This window comes from Motacilla alba, chromosome 19 (genome assembly GCF_015832195.1).
Source record: "Motacilla alba alba isolate MOTALB_02 chromosome 19, Motacilla_alba_V1.0_pri, whole genome shotgun sequence".
NCBI classification, from domain to species: Eukaryota; Metazoa; Chordata; class Aves; order Passeriformes; family Motacillidae; genus Motacilla; species Motacilla alba.
This window is the reverse complement of record NC_052034.1, coordinates 8,903,453-8,914,847: the sequence shown is the minus strand read 5'-3', so window position 1 is coordinate 8,914,847 and position 11,395 is coordinate 8,903,453. Positions and strand designations below refer to the sequence as shown.

Here is an 11,395-nt window from a genome sequence, read left to right as displayed (position 1 = left end):
CCTTTTCCAGAAAGCTGTGCACATGATCTGAAAAAAAAAAAAAAAATTAGAAAGTATCTTCTGGTCTGCTAGTCTCACTGGCTTCAGAGGTGGGACAGGACTTACAGTGGGTTCCTTTCCAGCTGTGAAATTCTTGTCCTTCAATTGCTTCCAGGTACATGCAGAGCCTACACTGTACTCAGACCCTGCTGAGAGCACTCCAGGTTCAGCTCCTTTCTCAGACACGGCCCTTGGGTGACCTTGGTCATGTCACTTCATCTGTCTCCACAGCAATTCTCTTTTGGCCAATTGGGTGTAGTGCTTCTTCTGGGCATGCTGGGAAGAAAAACTCATTATAGGTGGTAAAAATCCAGATAATTGGATAAAAGCAGAAAATAAGTAGAAATAAGATCCCCCCATGTATTGAGGCACCTGGTTCACTCCCTCCAGGGGTGTATTGTGTAGGATTGTGCAGATGAGTTATTAAAGCAGCTGATTTGCAGCTGCACTTTGGGTCTCCAGTGCCACAGGTAGTGGTTGTTCTCTGGGAAGTAGAAATTGCAAGGATAAGCTAAATTTCAGGTATGTATTTATACACACACAAGGCAGGGAGGACACCTGCATGGCCAGGAGTTTGCAGAGGTTGTAGGTTAATGTCACTGTGCCTGTTCCAGCACATCCCCACACAGCTGCTCCCTGTGAGCAAATGTGGGGCTGCTCCTCACTTCCCTTCCCACCCCGCTGGCAAGGCACTGGCAAATCCCAACCCTGGGCAGGAGGACAGGCAGCAGGACCTGCCACACGTGCCCTCGTGCTCCAGGTGTATTGTAGAAACAGGCAATCCCCCAGCTGGGGAATAATGTGCTCTGACTCCATGATCCAGAAAGCTCATCAATTGCTTTATTAAGCTATATTTATATTAATTACACTAATACTATACTATATTACATACTAAAGGGATACTATAATAAAGAATACTATACTACAAAGATACAAGGTAAACCTGTGACTGTCTGAGACAGCCAGGACACAGCTTTGAGCCAACTGGCCAAGGAAACAAAACAACCTTCACTGGTGTCCAATTAACAAACACTTTCAGAAAACAATCTCCATAGCACATTCCACAGGTGCAAAACAACAGGAGCAGCAAGTTGAGATAATAATTGTTTTTTGCTTCTTCGCTGAGGTTTCTCACTGCCTTTCCCAGGAGAATCCTGGGAGAAAGAATTATGTCTCTCTCTGTTCAGAGAATGTGAATACCACACAGATTGACATGGTACAGAAATGGAGACTTTCCCTCCCAGACTCCCTGCTGCCACATTTGGAGCTGGATTTAAAATCACCAACTAGTTCAGCTCTTCTCCAGTATTCTGTGAGGACCATGGGCCTTGGCCATCCCCTGCTGCAAGTAACTCGTGGGACACAGCAAAGTGATTTCAGATGTGAATTTTTATGACATTTCTATACTAACAAAAGCTTTACTACTGACAGAATTAGATGTGAAGTGTTGGCAAAACCACAAAATCAATCTCTGTGCTATAAGTCTCTGCTCCACCATGAGTGGAGGGAATTGTGAAACCTAGCTCTAGAAACTGCCACCACTGGTTTTTCTGGTGTTTCAGGGAGAACTTGTAGGTGGCATTTGTCCAGTCCAGCCCAGCTCTGTGCACTGGCTTTCAGGGTTTTGGAGACACCTCAGTTTTACCCCCATGACTGAATCGTGGTGCTGACAAGAACATCTTCATACCAGTGTTGCTGTGCCTGTATCACAGTCGTGGTCTGTTTACTGGAGTGACATACTGGTTTAAGTGCATGCATGTAGAACCCTGTTGGTAAAAGCAGGTCCTCCTCTCTGCCCTTACAAAGACCTGTAACTGCAGATACACTGCCAAATTTATCAGCTCTGAAACATCTTTTCTTTACACTCAGAAATATTTGAGCTGCTCACACTCAGGCAGTTTCAAAGGTCATGGAAGGTCTGATATGTAGATGGACAAAATGTGATGTTCAGCCCTCAGACAACCAGGCCAAGAAGCAATGTGCCATGAAGCCACTGTTGAATCCCACTGGCACCTTGATTAGGTCAAGACAAGCTTTATCTCTGCCTTTCCTCCCCAGCCATGCTCACAATGGGGTTGGAGCATGGAGGGCAGTGCCATCACCTCTCCAGTGCTTGCTGCAGGAGGGATGACCCCTTAAGCAGCAGTGAGCCCTGCATGCCTGAGCCCAGGGAGCTGGGACCCTGGGAAGCAAGTGGGCTCTTCTTCCCACTCAGCCTCTGGCACATCAGCCAGGTGACTCCAGTGAAAATAACATCCTAACTGGTCTGTTTGAAAGGGCAGAGGTGGCCAAACCAGCTCATGGGAGCAAAGGTGCTAAACTAATTAACAAAGATTTTCTTAGCCCAGAGCAAAAACAACAGGCTGGGATGGATTAGAGGCTCATTTACAGTCTTGTGTGCCCAGTCCTTTCCTTTTTCTCCTCTGCTGCACTCAGGCATTTCTGTAAGTGGTGCATGGCAATTCTGGGCACACACCACACCAGCTATTAATTGGATTTGTGGGCCTCAATTCCAGCACCCCTTGAAACATTTCTAGGGGATCATAAAAAACGGGGACTGCACAAAGTAGTAAGAGCCAGGAACAGCGTGGAGAGGACCCTTTTGTTAACCCTGCTCTGCCTACCTTTCATTAGCACACCTCATCTGTGACATCCCATAGGCTTGTGCTTCGGCTTCACTGGTGAGAGGCAAATGATGTTTTAATGAATGATGGAGCTGAAAAAGGACTGTCCCTCACTCCCACTGAACAGAGACTGTGCTCAGACCCGTGTGTCCAACTGCACTTCACGTAATTGGATGAAACTTGTAATGGTTTGTTCACTCCAGGTGGGTATAAAAGTCAGGGTGAAAAATCCTCATGATGAAATATCAATTGCTGTCCCTTGCTCAAGGGTGTAATTGTGGTTAGTGGTACTTGAGGAGCAAAGAACCCAGGCTGGAAGATAATGGGGGGAGGTGTGTACAGCACAAGGCAGAGGCACCTTCAGCTCAAGGCTGTGGAGGCAGGGGCTGGAGCAGGCAGAATGTGCCCAGACACTGGCACTGTTTATGGAAACTCTCTCCCATAAGCAATATTTACTCACTGTTTGCCCAGAGGATACTCACAGTAGCCTTGTGGGGCTCAGTCCTGGTGCACTCATCTTCCTCTGACTGTGAGGGTGGGCAGGCCCTGGCACAGGGTGCCCAGAGCAGCTGGGGCTGCCCCTGGATCCCTGGCAGTGCCCAAGGCCAGGCTGGACACTGGGGCTTGGAGCAGCCTGGGACAGTGGAAGGTGTCCCTGCCTAGGCAGGGGGGAACAAGATGAGCTTTAAGGGTGCTTTTCAATGCAGACCATCCCAGGAGTCAGTGGTTCCTGCAGTTTGGGCACAGCTCAGGTGTGGGAGCAGTGGCTGTGCCAGGACCTGCTCCAGCTCTGTGCAGCCCCACGTGCCTCAGCCATGGTGTTTTATAACATTTTTCCAAAGACATTACTTTTACACCCTGAATGATTACTTAATTTAGCACGTACATCAGAACTAAAATACCCAATATTAGCTCATTTAAGTTCATGCTCAGTGATGGATTAATAGCTTCTCTTTTCTGGAGCAAAGCCCAGTCCATTTCATCTGAGGACCGAGGAGAAATGTTCCCTTGTATCTTGAAATCTAAGACATCTGCTGTGCTTTGCAGATCTGCTTGTCCACAAAAAAAAAAAAAAAAAACAAAAACCAACAAAACCCCCCAAAAAAACCCCAAAAAAACCCCTACCAAACCGAACAACCCTGAGATGCTTATATGCTTAAAAACCAAATTGCTAAAGCTATAGATCACAGCCATTTTCCCCCTGCTTTCAGACCAGGTTCAAAGGAAGCATATCCACAGTTTGGTCAGCACGAGCCTGTGTCTGTGTGTCCTTTGAGGTTTCAGATGTCACATCATGTTTCAGTGGGTATTGCTGTCTCATACTATTGTGTGTCATGGGCCTCACAGGGAAATGAGGAGATGGAAACAGGTCCTTAATGGACAAACACAATGAGAGCAGACACCTGTGCTAGCTCCAGCCAGGCTGAGACAGAGAATCCTGTGTGCCAAATATTATGGCCAAAATAAAAGTGATCAGGCTGAAACTCTTGAGGTCTCCTGTTCCCCAGAATTAATAGAGGTATTGGTCAGTCAGTGCAGTGAGTAAGTGATATGAGGGGATCCTCTCTCTGTCACCCTTGTGACCAGCAGACCTGAACAGGAGCCAGGGGTCTATGGCACTTGCCAGGAGCCAAACTGGGAGGCGTCTCTCAGCCAAAACTACCTGGGCTCCAGTGACAGTTTCTCAGCTCCAGAACCTCTCTTCTACAGAAGCTGTGCCTGATGAAGCCCATTTTCTTCCAAAGCATGGGTAACAGACTTTGGTTGTGGGGTGTTTTTCCCTCCTTTCTCACTAAAACAGCAGACTGTGAATAGCTGTCAAGGAAGGAATGCAAAGAGAATTGGTATGGGAGCAGAAATGTTCCCAAGCTTTTAGAGTCACTTTGTCATTGAGATCTCTCTGTCTCCTCATCTTGTGTTTAGTCATAGACCAAGAATGCCACTGTCTTTTTGCACTGTGAAAAAAAATGAAACAAGAAAACAGTACTGAAACATTTCAGTCAGTCTCCCCAATCGTACATTCAGCTATTACTCTAATTGTCAGCAGGAATAAAGAGGTATGTACTATTTGAAAGTATTTAGAACTGGCTGTGTGGTTTCAAAACACAGGATCTTTCAAGGAACAACTCTCTTCCCATTTGGTGTCACAGGCAATTAAGTTTTTAAGAGATTCTCAGTAGCATTAGCAGACCATATAATATTCTTGAAATGCCTTTATAACATCCTATAAGGACAAACTGCTTGCATCTTCCTTGGAAAATCAAAAGTTAAATTCCAGTACTAGAAACTGGCCAAGTTCCATTTTGTGTTTGACTCAAGGTGGCTGGGTGTGCACTGCTGCTGCTGCCCCTCCAGCCAGGGCTGTAATTCTCTGTGGGGAACTGCTCCCCAAAACCAAAGCACTTCACCAGGGAGGGAAGGCTCAGTCCTGCCTCTTTGTCCTGGGTGTGGGGAGCGTCCAGATGCAGGGGGAGTAAAAATCAGAATAAAAAGGGTAAAAAGAAACAAGGAAAAGCCCTTCCTTGGGACTGGCCCTCAGGTGCTGCAGAAGTTTATTTCTATTAGACACTGCCATCCTCTCGGGCTGTAATGTATTCCCTCATTATGGTAAACACCCACATGGCATTTGTTTCTGCAATGATATTGCACAAAGCTGGGTAATAAAAACACCTCTGATCTCACAAAGCACAAGGCTCAAGACAAATAAAATCTGTAAACAGTTCTGCACTCCAGGCTGTTTTATGAGCTGGACCAGTGTTTACTCAGGGCTAATGCTGAAGAAGTTCATTTCATCTCCTGGAAAAGGCTCTGTTCCCACAGGAGGCTTCACTCCTCAGTGGAGCATTGGCATGGTCACCACGATCCAGCTCTCAACCACCTTCTTCCTTTTGCTGCTGCAAGTCAGTGTCGTTCACTGCACAGTTCCCTCTCCCAGCAATACTTCCCTGATATTTAGAAATGTCTATAAATGCCAGCAGACCAGCAGAGGCCTGGAGGAGTCTGGAGGCAGCAGGGAGGTGTGCAGCTCAATGCCTTAAGGAGCTGGAACGGAGGCCAGATGGAGTTCAGAGGAATAAAGTGGATATTTATTGAAGGGCCTTCAAAGGCCACACCCTGGCAGTGCTGGAGCCACAGTCGTGGCTCTGCCCAGATGGCTCCAAGATGGAAGCAAAAGAGGGCTTGGTCACGAGATCTCACATTTTTATTAGTTCTGCTCCATTTGCATCTTGGAGTTCATTGCCCAGTTACAGCTCCAGCCCATGCAGTCTCATCCTGCTTGTTTTTCTCTCTTCAGCCCACGTTGTTTGTGCTCTTGGGCCTGAGATTTGGATCATTTGTCCTTGGTCCCCAGCTAGAGAAGGAATTCTTTTGTCTCCCTGCTCTGTGCAGAGAGCTCACCATCCCCTAATATAAGGCCCAGACCCACACACCAAAGCAGCACAGAATGTGAAAAATATAAAAGCTAAAACCTGAGGCATCAAGCTCACTGTGCTGGCTTACACCAAGTACCCATCCTCAGGGTGGAAACTTTTGATGTTATATCTCATCAGAACTTCCCAGGCTGCAATTTGTGCCTGTTGCCCCTTGTCCTCTCACTGCATCTCCAAGCACAATCTGGCTCTGCCTTTTGCACACCCTCCTCCAAAGGTCATCAACACCACTAAGATGTCCTCTTTCCCTCCTTAAAACTCCAGTTTTTTTCATTCTTGACCCAGTACATTGATGTCTTTTTGCAAGGGAAACCCAAAACTGGCCACAAAAGCTCCAGTGGTCCAGTACATGTAGGAACAGCTCTGGGATTCACACCTGCAGCCCATGAGCAGCTCCAGCTGTGCTGCACTAATTCATCACCCACTGGTGGGTGTCAGGAGCTCCTGCAAGAAAGAAGAAGTCAGAGAACTTTCTCGGGTGGTTCCCCTTTGCCAGATGTCAAGCATTCACCCTGCTCTCATCTGGCCATCTTTAAGGGGTTCACACATCCATGGGCACTCTGTCAGAGCTCTTCTGCACTGCTGGAAAGCTCCATGAGCTCAGGACAGTGCACATCTACTGCTGACAGGCCAAAGCAGGGGGGAACACAAACCACGTTAGATACAGCATGAGGGAAACCCATTGCAGCCAAGCTCAGCCACAGACTTGGCTCATTTTATCCCTGCCTCGCTCAAGCCTTTGAGAAAAAAAAAAAAAAGGTGATTTTTTTTTTTTTTTTTCCTAAAAGAAAGATCTTAGAGATTTTTTTGGGAGATAGACCAAAAAGCCCAAGGGCTTTGGTGGATACCAGGAGGAAGAGGGAAGGGGAAGAGGGGAAGATGCCCCCAGACAGCACCAACGGGATGAGATGCTATTAATGCACCAACTCCCCTGACCATGAACCCTTTCCTAAGGAAATCCCAGAAGGATCCAAATTTGGCTGGTGACAGGAGAAAATCATTTTAAATAAGGCTGGTCCAGGTCTTCCTCAGGTTTACAGTCAATTCCTTCTTGCAGCTTGTACCTAATGGGGATTATGTACATTACATGATCACATCAGATGCTGTGGTTCCATATCTTTAGCAATTTCCTTCACTTTTTTGAGCACCAAACCAGAGACTGTGGAAAGACAAAGGGTATGACTAAAAAGGTATGACTGTGGGGAAAAAATGGGGGGAAATGGTCTTCTGCAGCCCTGACTGAAAAATGGAAAGTCCCCAAGTCAGCCATCCTTTTGGAAACCTCTGCCCTCAAAATACACTTTGTAACTGATGTGCTTTAATTCCAGGAAAAACACACTGAGCTAAAGCTTAGACCTTGGGCAAATTCGCCTTTTGGCTCAAACAGCAAAGATCTTGAGCTGAAAATGCCTGCTGCTGACAGTCTGTGCCATGGCTGCGTCCCAAACACTGCTGGCATAGCTGTGGTGGAAAAAATAAAATACATTTCATTCCCCAATGGTCATGCTGTAATGGCATGAAATTAGAAACTCTAATCAATAGTGCTTTACACAGCATGACTCTCATGTCAAAAGAGCCCATGGTTTAAAAAAGAAGAGTCACAAATAAATATGAAAATCAAGGCTGTGAAGCGGCAGTAATGAAGTATAATTCTGTCAAGCAGTCCCAGGCAGTGATTCTCTCCACAAAACCTCCACTCACCCAACCTTTCGTTCTCCACACCTCCCTGATCTTCCATCTCCACATAATTTTCCTGTATTTATTTGCCCTTGGCACATAAAATGTCACTGATTTGAGCGTGAGTGACGAGACTGGGGAGGGCAGGGCTGCGCTGCAGCCCTCGCTCTGCCTCTGCTTGCTTCTCAATCCTTTCACCTCTCTGCAGTTTGGAAAAGGCCCCAGCCCCTCTCTGCTCACCTTGCTGGGAGCAGCAACACACCTTTCTTCCAAGATGCACCTCTTCTGTTGCTACAAAATGTAAATAAAATGCAGATTATTATTATCTTTTAACAACAACAGAAGTTAGAGTTATCCTATTTATATCAAAAATTATAGACAGCTCTGCTAAGACCCTTATGTTTTGCTTGTACAGGCAACACTGCTAGAAGAACCACCAGAGAGATAAAGTATTTAAAAATAATAAGCAGGCCCCCAAAGGCACGGAGAGCTGACAGCTACAGGGCTCTCTGTCTGTCAAACAAGTCTTTTGGGAGCTGGTGGCATTTTGTTCAGGGACAGGGTTTGGGATTTTTCCAGCACTAGTTTTAAAGTTCCTCTCGCCATGCACTGCTAACATTAGCACAGCTTGGCAAGTGAGGAGTGCCCTGAAAATAGCAGATTTTTGGAGTGGAGATTTTGTTAATTGGACCTTCTTCCTGCACACAGTCCTGGCTCTCCAAGCAGCTCCTGTGGCAGGGGGGCAGTGATCAACCAAAGGCTGGATGCCTTCAGGAGGAGAGCAGATAAGAGCTGCTTTCCAGACATGAATGAAAGCCCTCGAGAAAGACCTGCTGAATCCAAAGGGTCAGTGGGAAAAAAACCTTACATGGCCTCAGGAGAAGGTCCAATCTTTGTGAGGGGTGTCTCTGACAGTTTCTGGATCCTTTTCTTAATTTTGCCACTGAACCACAGAAGTTTGGTTAATTGAGTTACCTGCAGCCTTGCCTTTAGCACAGAAATGGATGCTTTTCCCTTGAGCCAGTATCGGGGAGGACAAAGAAGCAGAGGTTACACGTTGAGTCCATGGCTCCAAGCCCAGATGGAAGCGGTGAACACAAACCCCAGGTAACCACTCTGCCCTGCAGACATGCCAGACTCCATCCCTGAGCAGGGAGGGTGGACTGGATGACCTCCACAGCCCCTTCCAGCCACACCCATTGCGTGGCTCTGTGAATGCCGAAGGACAGAGGTGTGTTTTGGAAAGGGATGCTTGCTCCTGCCTTCTGCCGCTGAGGTGAACCCCCAAACACCTCCTGGAGAAGGTGTCCCATCAGAGGCAGGGCACCATGGGCTAGGCCCTGCAGAGCAGTTCCCACAGCATTGCTTCAGATCCCTCTCTCTCTGAACAGTTGCTTTCGCTTCAGAGCAGTCACTTACACCATGCCACATCTGAAAAATAAGATGAAAGCCAAAAATTATGTTTCCCAAGCTCTCAATAAAACCAGTGACTTGTGCAATACATACAAAGCTTTAAGTTGGGGAACTTCAAATCATCAAGCATCTGTTAATCAGCAACATGCCAGTCCCTGGGGATTGTGGGGATGTTAAAAGGTTATCCTGCTCTCCTGCACATTGCACTGCTGAGCTCCATTACACAACCAAAGGATGATTTCATGTGTGGCAAAGAATTTTTGATTCTCTGGATATTATTTTAGATGTGGAAACCCAGCTGCTGAGTGCTGCTTTTCAGGTTAAACAAAACCCACAGCCAACACTCATTCTCACACTATTAATGAAGATAATCTTGCCCTGCAATTGACTTTTTTCCAGAAATAGCAGGAGAGGGATTTTCAAATCCTTTCAGGTTTGCAAAACGTTATCTCACTCTATTTCTTTAATCTCCTGATGCTGAAAGATGGATCTTTTTCTCTTATGGCTGGATGTACTTCTATACTTCAGCAGCAAACCATGAAAGGGAATCAGGCTTATGGAAAGAAATAATAGAGAATTTGCAGTGTTAACATTTACTTGGGCTTGTCTGGACTTCCTCAGCTGTGAATTCCAACATGATTGACCAGATTGAATGTTACACAAAAGAGACAAACCAACTGACAGGCTTTGTGTACAAGGGACTGCTGGGCAGGGGAGGGGACTGTGCTCTGCTCCAGGGCAGTGGTGGACAGGACAAGAAGTTGGAGAGCTCAAGCACAGCCAGGGAGAGAGGTAAGTTGGACTGGGGAAAACATTCTTTCATCAGCACCAGTACTGAGCACTGGGATATGCTGCAGGGTCTCAAGTGTCAGAGTTTTAAGCACATCTCGAGCAAATATGACAGGGCTGAAGTTTGTCCATCCTTGGACATGCTCAAGGCCAGGTTGCAGGGGGCTTGGAGCAAGCTGGGTGAGTGGAAGGTGTCCCTGCCTATAGGGCAGGGGTTGAATTAGATGAGCTTTAAGGCCTCTTCCTACCCGATCCAAACCATTCTGTGATTCTGTGATGACACTGCCCTGGAGGAAGAAAGTTACCTGGAAAATCTCCCAAGGTCCCATTCACTTTCTGGTTTCTAGAAAAACTCACAGATAAACTGCACAGCTTCAGTAAAAGGCAGAGCAGAGCATTTCCTGAGCAATTCCTACTCCCAAATTGCAGGGAAGGCACAATTCATAGCCTGCTTTTTCTTTTCCATGCATCTTAATTGTTCACATAATAATCACAGAAGTATTTAATAATACAAAGCATATGGGCCAGATGTTCAACTGGTGTAAATCAATAGCACTTGGGAAGCTTCAGTGGTGCTGTGCTGGCGGAATCATTTGAAGCTCTGGTGCTGCATCTTTAAGGTGGCTCTCAGGATTTTAGTACCTCCTTATTGTTTCCACTAAAACCAAGTCACAGAGTTTATTGTCCACCTACAAAGGGCCTCCTCCCACCAAATGCTCAGAACTGAAGATCAAAAATCCAAAGTTTAAAATGGATTGACTTAAGGTCACCTAAAAACCTCTGGTCCAGCCTCTGCTGGCCATGACTACATTTTGTCACAGCCACATACTCGTCCAGCTGACCTCACCCTGGCACAGGCAGCACTCACTGGACCAGAGGTCCATGCAGTGCCTTGTCTTAGTCTCAGCTGCTGTGTGACCTCTGGTTTATTTGCTTCCCACTATTTAAAAAAAAAAAAAAAAAAAAAAAAAAGAAAAAAAAAAGAAAAAAAAAGAAAAAAAAAAAAGAAAAAAAAAGAAAAGCTTTTAATTCACTTCCTCCTGGGAGTTTCTGTGATGCTCATTGATCCAGTCTACAAGTACTTCACAAACACTAATGGATCCAGTGAAACTCTCCACTAATCTCCTCCTGAAACTTGGCACCAAACTGCTCATTTCTGACAGCTTTTCCTTTTACAGTTGTTTTGCTTTGCTACCTGTTTCAGAGCCACTCCAGGGCTCATTAATTGTTCATCCTTTGTCCCTTGAAAATTTTCCTTTTAATCTTTCCAGTCACAGGTTGGATACTGATGTGAAACAGACTTCAATTTGCAGGTCTTTCACACCTGCAATGATACTATTTGAACTGATCCTGGCATTGACAGTTGCACATGGACATCTGTAATTGAAAAGCTTTGCAAGACATATTCATTGGACTTCTGAT

The 11,395-nt window shown here is 46.1% G+C and overlaps 1 long non-coding RNA gene across 1 annotated transcript in view; it reads right to left on the bottom strand.

Annotated features, from left to right (window-relative positions):
• Positions 1-6,995: 6,995 nt before the first annotated feature.
• The window catches only part of LOC119709918, a 92,731-nt gene continuing 88,331 nt past the window's right edge, over positions 6,996-11,395 (bottom strand). The window contains exons 3-4 of the long non-coding RNA XR_005259451.1: positions 8,747-9,202; positions 6,996-8,062 (exon numbers count right to left, since the gene is read on the bottom strand). This is a non-coding gene — a long non-coding RNA (uncharacterized LOC119709918). The remainder of the gene's footprint in view (positions 8,063-8,746; positions 9,203-11,395) is intronic.